Below are 8951 nucleotides of genomic sequence, written 5' to 3'. Positions count from 1 at the left end.
ATAAAAAAAAAAAAAGTCTATCAAAGAGAAAGGAAAATTCTGGAATGCACTAGAAGTCAGTTAAAAACTTCTATAGAACTTGACAGATAACTAAAGTACTTCCAGTGTCGAGGTAGGGGGAAAAAAAAAAAAAAAACAATACCCATTGGATTTAGTGATGAAAAAAATAAAAATATGAGCCCTGTGAGTGAATAGATGGTACATCTCAACTAAATATGTAAGCTGTTTGGCACTTTTAGGACACTGTAACACCAATTCTACTTTTTTTAAAGATTATATCTAAGGATTTTGAATCGAAAAAAATGTAAGATTGTCACTGTATTCACATATGAGTTTCACCAGGGAATTTATGAAATATTGCTGGGATGGCATAGTACTTACCCTGACAGCACACTTAGGCATGCCTGAAACACAGACACCATCACCCAGAGTGTTAATCAACTTGCTTAGTATGAAACAGCACTGATTCAGCTTTGAGGGTACAAATATAACAAATCATGCTCTCCCCATATGTCAAGAAAAACTTGATTCTGTGGGTGAATCCTTGGACATGCGTAATTCATTTCATGAGCTATGGCTGTGAAATATAGCTACTGTAATTCCAGGATGCATCGCTTACTGTTGCTCTGTAATTGTCCCTGGCTGCCTCTATAGAGTGTGAGCCTGCATTTCCTATACAGAAAATACCTTGTTGAGCTACAAAACAGAAAGTGAATGGACTGAGGTGTGGGTGTGCGCTGCACTCAGCCGTGTCCAGCTTTGCGACCCCATGGACTGTAGCCCGCCAGGCTCCTCTATCTATGGAATTTTCCAGGCAAGAATACTGGAGTGGATTGCTATTTCCTACTGCAGGAGATCTTGCCGACCTAGGGATCGAACCCTCATCTCTTGCTTCTCCTGCACTGGCACACAGGTTCTTTACCACTGCACCACTTGGGAAGGCAGGAAATTTAAGAGGTCATGCTTTCTGATAGAATAGAACCCTTCATTTACAGTAGAAAGAAGAAAGAAGCTGACATTCAGGAACGGACAAGTCTTCATCCAGGGTTACCCGCCTCGACTGGTAGTTCCTTCTGGGAGCCAGAAATCTGCCCGTTGTCCTACACTCTCCTGTTTGGGTCCACGTCCCAGCCTTTTCCTTTCCATCAGCCACTACCATTGCTCTGACCCTCCAAGCCTCTCTTCTAGACAAGAGCTTCATAACTCGCCTGGCTGACTCTGCATTGCTACTGCTGCCCTCAAAAGCATCCTTCGCAGCAACCACTTCTTATCCTATCTGACAAAATCATTCCCCTGTCTATCTGCCTTTAATAGTTTCTTCTTACAAAAAGAATGAAGTCTACATGCCTACATACAGTGACAGGCAAGAAATTTCATGGCCTCCAGCTGGTGCTTTTCCACCCCATCTCTCAGAGTTTACTGGCATCCACCTCCCCAGTGCAAGCTCCAGGAACGCCGAATTCCCTGTGAGCCAGCAGAGACCTCGGGGCCCAGGCCATTCCATCCTCCAGGAGTTCCCTCCTCCATTCATCTGAGGACCTACTATTTGCATTATGAGCGCTGCTCAGAGTCACTTGTCTCTGAGAAGCATTTCCTCATATCTTCAGTGTCAGTTTTCTCCTCTGTCTGCTTATAAACCTTTACCTCTGTGGAAACCACACTGGAATTTAATTCCTGGTTTAAGCATATGCCTTCCCTTCTTTCTTGTGATTTTTCTCCCCCTCTGAGAGCAAAAACTATTCCTTACGCAGCTTTCAAATTTCAACATTTTGTAAAATGCCATGCATAGTTAGCTGACAGTTTTTGTTTTTGCATCTTATACATCCCAGATTAATTGAATAGAAATAACCTGGGAAATTTTGGGATGTACTGAAAAAAAAAAAAAAAAGGAAGAAAAATAACAGCACATACATTAAAAGAAAAAGTATAGAAACTAATGTGGCCTGGCAAAAATAGTAAAATGCAATTGCTGGTGGTAGGTTTAGTCTCTAAGTCAGATCTGACTCTTGTGACCTCGTGAACTGTAGCCCACCAGGCCTCTCTGTCCGTAGGATTTCCCAGGCAAGCATACTGGAGTGGGTTTCCATTTCCTTCTCCAGGGAACCTTCCGAAGACAGAAATCGAACCGGCATGTCCTGCGTCGCAGGTGGATTCTTTACCACTGAGCCACTAAGGAAGTCAAAAGGCAGTTCAGTTCAGTTCAGTCGCTCAGTTGTGTCCAACTCTTTGCAACCCTATGAACTGCAGCACGCCAGGCCTCCCTGTCCATTACCAACTCACAGAGTTCACCCAAACTCATGTCCATCGAGTCAGTGATGCCATCCAGCCATCTCATCCTCTGTTGTCCCCTTCTCCTCCTGCCCCCAATCCCTCCCAGCATCAGAGTCTTTTCCAATGAGTCAACTCTTCGCATGAGGTGGCCAAAGTATTGGAGTTTCAGCTTTAGCATCATTCCTTCCAAAGAAATCCCAGGGCTGATCTCCTTCAGAATGGACTGGTTGGATCTCCTTGCAGTCCAAGGGACTCTCAAGAGTCTTCTCCAACACCACAGTTCAAAAGCATCAATTCTTCGGCACTCAGCTTACCTATGAAATATGAGTATCGCATCAAAACAGGAGGGGATTCCCCTGGTGGTTCTGTGGTTAAGATTCCATGCTTCCAATGCAGGGGGCAAGGATTCAATCCCTGGTCAGGGAACTAAGATTCCACAGGCTGTGTGGCATGGCCAAAAAAAAAGAGCAGAAATTAAAAAAAAAAAGAATAACATTAAAAAAAAAAGAATCCATCTGTTTAAATATAGACAAGAAATATCTAAAAATTATGCACAAAGTCTTGAAGACTTTTAGAAAATGATAGCTGTATAGATTTACCCTCAGTAAAATAAAATACCTCTGTGTTGTGGAAAGAGAAACAGTGATATATTGGTAAGATAACCAAGAATAGAAAAGTGATTACTGACTGTCTGAATGGGAGAATATAGTGCATTCTGCCTGATGTGCCAAATAAAAAGGAAGTTTTATAAGGCAGCCCAAGAAATAAGATGCTCTGAAACTCTTAATCACGCAAGGGTATATACAGCAGGTTCAAGTTATAGGAAGAGTCCCAAACCATAAACATCACATGAAATACAAAATTGATGAATAATAGATAGAAGTGATGATAAAGTTTATTTAGCAAGAGAAGAGAAATAGCAATCCATCTGTTGAACAAGAGGTTTAAAAACTTGGGATGAGACATAAAGAGTGATGGTTTCACACACGGAGAAGAAAAAAGAATTTTCTGAACTTGAAGAGACTTAAATAGAGAATCCTAGGTTGAAAGACAAGAGTAGGAATTTGCCTGTGGGGCCGTAATGCCAGTACTGGTTTTGGGGATACAATGGAATAGCTGTACAGAGCAAAGGGTGCTGTTTCTTTGTGGCCAAAGGCAGGATGGCCAGGTAGAAAGAGCTGGCCACCTACAATGAAAGAAGAGGCCCTAGACAGAGGAGCAGAGTAGAAACCTGCTGGCCTCATTCAAAAACAACATAGACTGTTGGATAAAAGAAAGTTTCAAAGAATGAAAGGTATGTAGTATAGAGAGCAAAGAAAACACCAGGTATATAAAAGGAAACACTTTGATCTTAGACACTATGAGAGAAATCCAATGATAAAGGCATAAGAAACTCTGATGCACCAGATGTACAAAAATAAGGAAGAAAACATCATTCTTCTCGACTGTCTACTGGGAAGGAAGAAAGAAACTTTTTTAAGCTCAGGAAACTCAATGCTTTCCTGAGAAAAGGAGTAAAAATTTTAAAGGAGAGTTCTGAGAGCACGTAAGGAAGATGGAAATATAAGTAAATGACAAGAGAGTATAAAGGGAAAATTACTATGAAATTTAAAGAGCAAAATAGGAAATAATTAATGCCTATAGAGAGTGATCTATATGGTCTTATGTAAGTGTGAGAGTTCTCAAAATCAGGTTTCTTTTCCCTAGATGGGAAATGAGAGGCAATGATGGTACATGGAGGCATGGTACCCAGAGGAAGAGAAAGACACTAGCCCTTCATCTCTCCCCTTCATCTCATCCTCTTATACTCACGTCCTGGGAGACAAGAAAGCTGTGACATCCTCAAATGAAGATAAAAGAAGATTAATATACTGAATAAGAAACTCAATTTTTTTTTTTAAAATCTGAGGTTTTGTGAATAAAAAGAACATGAAGTTTTTCTGTTAAGTTTGATCATAAAAGTCATGAGGGAGCTCCCTTGTAGTCTAGTGATTAAGACTCAGTGCTCCCACTGCAGGGACATGAGTTCAATCCCTGGTTAGACAACTAAGATCTTACATGCAGCACAGAGTGGCCAAAATAATTTAAATATATGTATATATGTATATATGTGTATGTATATATATATATATATATAAACCATGAGGTCTGCCATAGTTTTTATTTAGTAGCAGGAAAAAAATTTTCCTGCTGAGTACAATTTAAATGGAGAGTAGGAGACCAATATTACATTTCAACTATATCCCTAAAGTAGTATATATTAAATGTACCAGTTAAATCTATTCATTACTGGTGTGAGTGTTCATGAATATGCATTTGTATATGTATATCAAATGAACCTGCCCACCTACGTTGTAGAAAGGCTAAAACCTAAGTGCCAGAGAAGAAAAAACTAAGCACAAGCTACTGTAAGTTTTAGGCATTTATGACCTAATTAAATCATGAAAAAGGAATACTAACAAAGGAATTACATGATTTATAGTCATAAGGCAACATTAGAAATGTAGTCATTTCTTGTGATAATTTCTATCAAGTAATTCAAAGGGAGAGCACGTGGATTTAGAACAAAATTTCTCAAGTAACCTCAAAAGATTTTATAAGAAAGTCCAATTAGCTGAATCTGAAAGGAAAACATTATTTAATTATATGGGGGGGTGTGGGGAAGAAAGAAGGATTATGGATTCTGAGGACAGAAACACTGAAAATAAAGCACAAATAAAGGGTTAAATTCTGCATAATATTAAGAGAAAAATATAATAAATAAATACTTCTCTAGACTATAAATGAGATGTTAAGGTAATGGTGGATTGTTATTAATTCAAACCCCTCTCCCTATTCTAGAGTGATTGAGGTTCACTGGGGGAAGCTACAAAGTCAAGATCTGTTTTAAAGATCTCCTTGCTACTGTCTGAGAACTGGGTGACATTTGATTCTTAAGCCTGAGGCTTTTAGAAAACAGATATGCCTGCTCTGTGTTGACTGAAGTAAAGGATGACAAGCCATCAGAGAGGATAAAGGAGCCACAGGACAGAATGAGCTTGAATGCCTGAGTAACCACAAGGAGCAAAGCCAAAAAATCCTTCCTGGACCATCGTGGTGAATCTCAAATTAAAGTCCAATATTCAAGAATCGCTGCCTTGTTAATACAGTGAATAGGAAGCTACTAAAACATCTATTTACAATCTACAGATTCAATGAGATCCCTATCAAATTACCAATGGCATTTTTCACAGAATATGAACAAAAAAATTCACAATTCATATAGAAACACAAGATTCCAAATAGCCAAAGCAGTCTTGAGAAAGAAGAATGGAGCTGGAGGAATCAACCTTCCTGACTTCAGATTATATTACAAAGCTACAGTCATCAAGACAGTATGGTACTGGCACAAAGACAGAAATATAGACCAATGGAACAAGACAGAAAGCCCAGAAATAAACCCATGCACATATGGGTACCTTATTTTTGACAAAGGAGGCAAGAATATACGATGGGGTGAAGACATCCTCTTCAATAAATGGTGCTGGGAAAACTGGAGAGCTACATGTAAAAAAATGAAATTAGAACACTCCCTAATACCATACACAAAGATAAACTCAAAATGGATTAAAGACCTAAAGGTAAGACCAGAAACTATTAAACTCAGAGGAAAACATAGGCAGAACACTCAATGTCATAAATCAAAGCAAGATCCTCTATGGACCCACCTCCTGAAGTAACAGAAATAAAAACAAAAGTAAACAAGTGGGACCTGATTAAACTTAAAAGCTTTTGTACAGCAAAGGAAACTATAAGTAAAGTGAAAAGACAACCTTCAGAATGGGAGAAAATAATAGCAAATGAAACAACTGACAAAGGGTTAATTTCCAAAATAGACAAGCAGCTCATACAACTCAGTGCTAGAAAAACAAATAACCCAATCAAAAAGTGGGAAAAAGACTTAAGCAGACATTTCTCCAAAGAAGACATACAGATGGCTAACAAACACATGAAAAGATACTCAACACTGCTCATTATTAGAGAAATGCAAATCAAAACCACAATGAGAATGTGAGATATCACCTCACACAGGTCAGAATGGCCATCATCAAAAAGCCTACAAACAATAAATGTTGGAGAGGGTGTGGAGAAAAGGGAACCCTCTTGCATTGTTGGTGAGAATGTAAATTGATACAGCCACTATGGAAGACAGTATGGAGATTCCTTAAAACATTAGGAATAAAACCACCATATGACCCAGCAATCCCACTCCTAGGTATACACGCTGAGGAAACCAGGGTTGAAAAAGATACATGTATCTCATTGTTAATTGCAGCACTATTTACAATAGCTAGAACATGGAAGCAACCTAGATGTCCATCAACAGATGAATGGATAAAAAAGTGGTGGTACATATACACCGTGGAATATTACTCAGCCATAAAAAGGAATGCATTTGAGTCAATTCTGATGAGGTGGATAAACCTAGAGCCTATTATACAGAGTGAAGTGAGTCAGAAAGAGAAGGATAAACATCACATTCTAACACACATATTTGGAATATAGAAAAATGGTAGTGAAGAATTCATTTACAGGGCAGCAATAGAGAGAAACAGACATAGAGAAGAGACTTATGGACATGGGGAGAGGGGGGGAGGAGAGGGTGAGATGTATGGAAAGAGTAACATGGAAACTTACATTACCATATGTAAAACAGATAGCCAACGGGAATTTGCTGTATGGCTCAGGAAACTCAATCAAGGGCTCTGTATCAACCTAGAGGGGTTGGCTGGGGAGGGAGATGGGAGGGAGCTTCAAAAGGGAGGGGATATATGTGTACCTATAGGAGGTTTGCCAGAAAACAACACAATTCTGTAAAGCAATTATCCTTCAATAAAAAAAAAAAAATTAAAAATCTGTTTGAAAAAAAGAAGAAAAAAAGAAACCTTTTATCAGATCAACTGAGTCAGAGTCTCTAAGGAGGAGAGGACTGAGGATCAATGTTTGGTAAACACTTCCCCCAGTGATTCTAATGTGAAAACCTGAACTTAAGAACTACCGTCTTAAAGGCAGGGCATGCCCTCCCTCTTGAACTTTGCCCTCTTGGACTGTGCAAACAAGGGCAGACCTCAAAAATGAAGAATTGTGGATCCCTGAAATCTACTAGCTTAGACTTTTATAGATGATCTAAAATGGCTGTCATTTTCTAGCATAATATTTCATGTTTTTCTCATAGTAGCCCAATCTGTATCTTCACTGAAACACATACTTTGATCTTGATTCCATCACTGTCACTTACAGGGTAATCAATAACAGAGAAATTCCTTTACACTCTTCCACTGAACTATTTCATCTTTTAAGATGGGTGCAGTTACATTTCATACCCATTTAAGGAGTTATAACAGCTAAAGATTCTGGAGCAAACATCGGGTACTAAGGTAAGTGAACCAAAATTGAATTCAATTTTGGTTTGAAACCAAATTTGGTTTAAATTCAAACTCTGGTTTGAATTTAACTTGACTAAACTCCACAACAATACTTTTCACAAATAATAATGTTCACATTTTACAAACAAAAGAAATTGGATCCCAGAGAAATTGAGAGGAGTCCCCAAGGTTATACAGGTAGTAAATGGTGAAGCTGGGAAACTAAGCAAACATTTTAGCTTCAGAGTCTATGCTTTTATCAGAGGATCAATGAAATGAGAATTAATCTATGAAAGCACATATTAGCAGGCTTATCACATAGTAGGCATAACCAAGTCTTTTCTCCTTCTCTTAATCCCCACTAAATACACACACACACAAACACACACACAATTTTTTTCCCTTTTTGGCCTTGAGATTACTTACAGTAAACAGGAGTCTTCTAGAGAATAATAACGAGGTGAAAACTTAAAAGGCAATGAGGGAAATTTCCTTTAGCCTGAGCGTGCATGTGTGCTAAGTCCCTTCATCATGTCTCTGTGTGACTCTATAGACTGTAGCCCACCAGGCCCCTCTGTCCATGGGATTCTCTAGGTGAGAATATCGGAGTGGGTTCCTAAGCCCTCCCCCCAGGGGATCTTTCCAACCCAGGAATCAAACCCCCATCTCTTATGTCTCCTGCATTAGCAGCTGGGTTCTTTACCACTTCAGTTAAGTTCAGTTCAGTTGCTCAGTCGTGTCCAACTCTTTGCGAGCACATGAATCACAGCACGCCAACCTTCCTATCCATCACCAAATGCCAGAGTTCACTTAACTCATGTCCATTGAGTCGGTGATGCCATCCAGCCATCTCATCCTCTGTCATCCCCTTCTCCTCCTGCCCCAAATCCCTCCCAGAATCTGGGTCTTTTCCAATGAGTCAACTCTTCGCATGAGGTGGCCAAAGTACTGGAGTTTCAGCTTCAGCATCATTCCTTCCAATGAACACCCAGGACTGACATCCTTTAGGATGGACTGGTTGGATCTCCTTGTAGTCCAAGGGACTCATTCTCAAGTGTCTTCTCCAACACCACAGTTCAAAAGCATCAATTCTTCGGCACTCAGCTTTCTTCACAGTCCAACTCTCACATCCATACATGACCACTGGAAAAACCATAGCCTTGACTAGATGAACCTTTGTTGGCAAAGTAATGTCTCTGGTTTTCAATATGCTATCTAGGTTTGTCATAACTTTCCTTCCCAGGAGAAGTGTCTTTTAATTTCATGGCTGCAGTC

Source organism: Bison bison, unplaced genomic scaffold (genome assembly GCF_000754665.1).
Source record: "Bison bison bison isolate TAMUID 2011002044 unplaced genomic scaffold, Bison_UMD1.0 scf7180017864325, whole genome shotgun sequence".
Classification (NCBI taxonomy): Eukaryota; Metazoa; Chordata; class Mammalia; order Artiodactyla; family Bovidae; genus Bison; species Bison bison.
The sequence above is the reverse complement of the archived record's forward strand: the minus strand, read 5'-3'. Positions refer to the sequence as shown.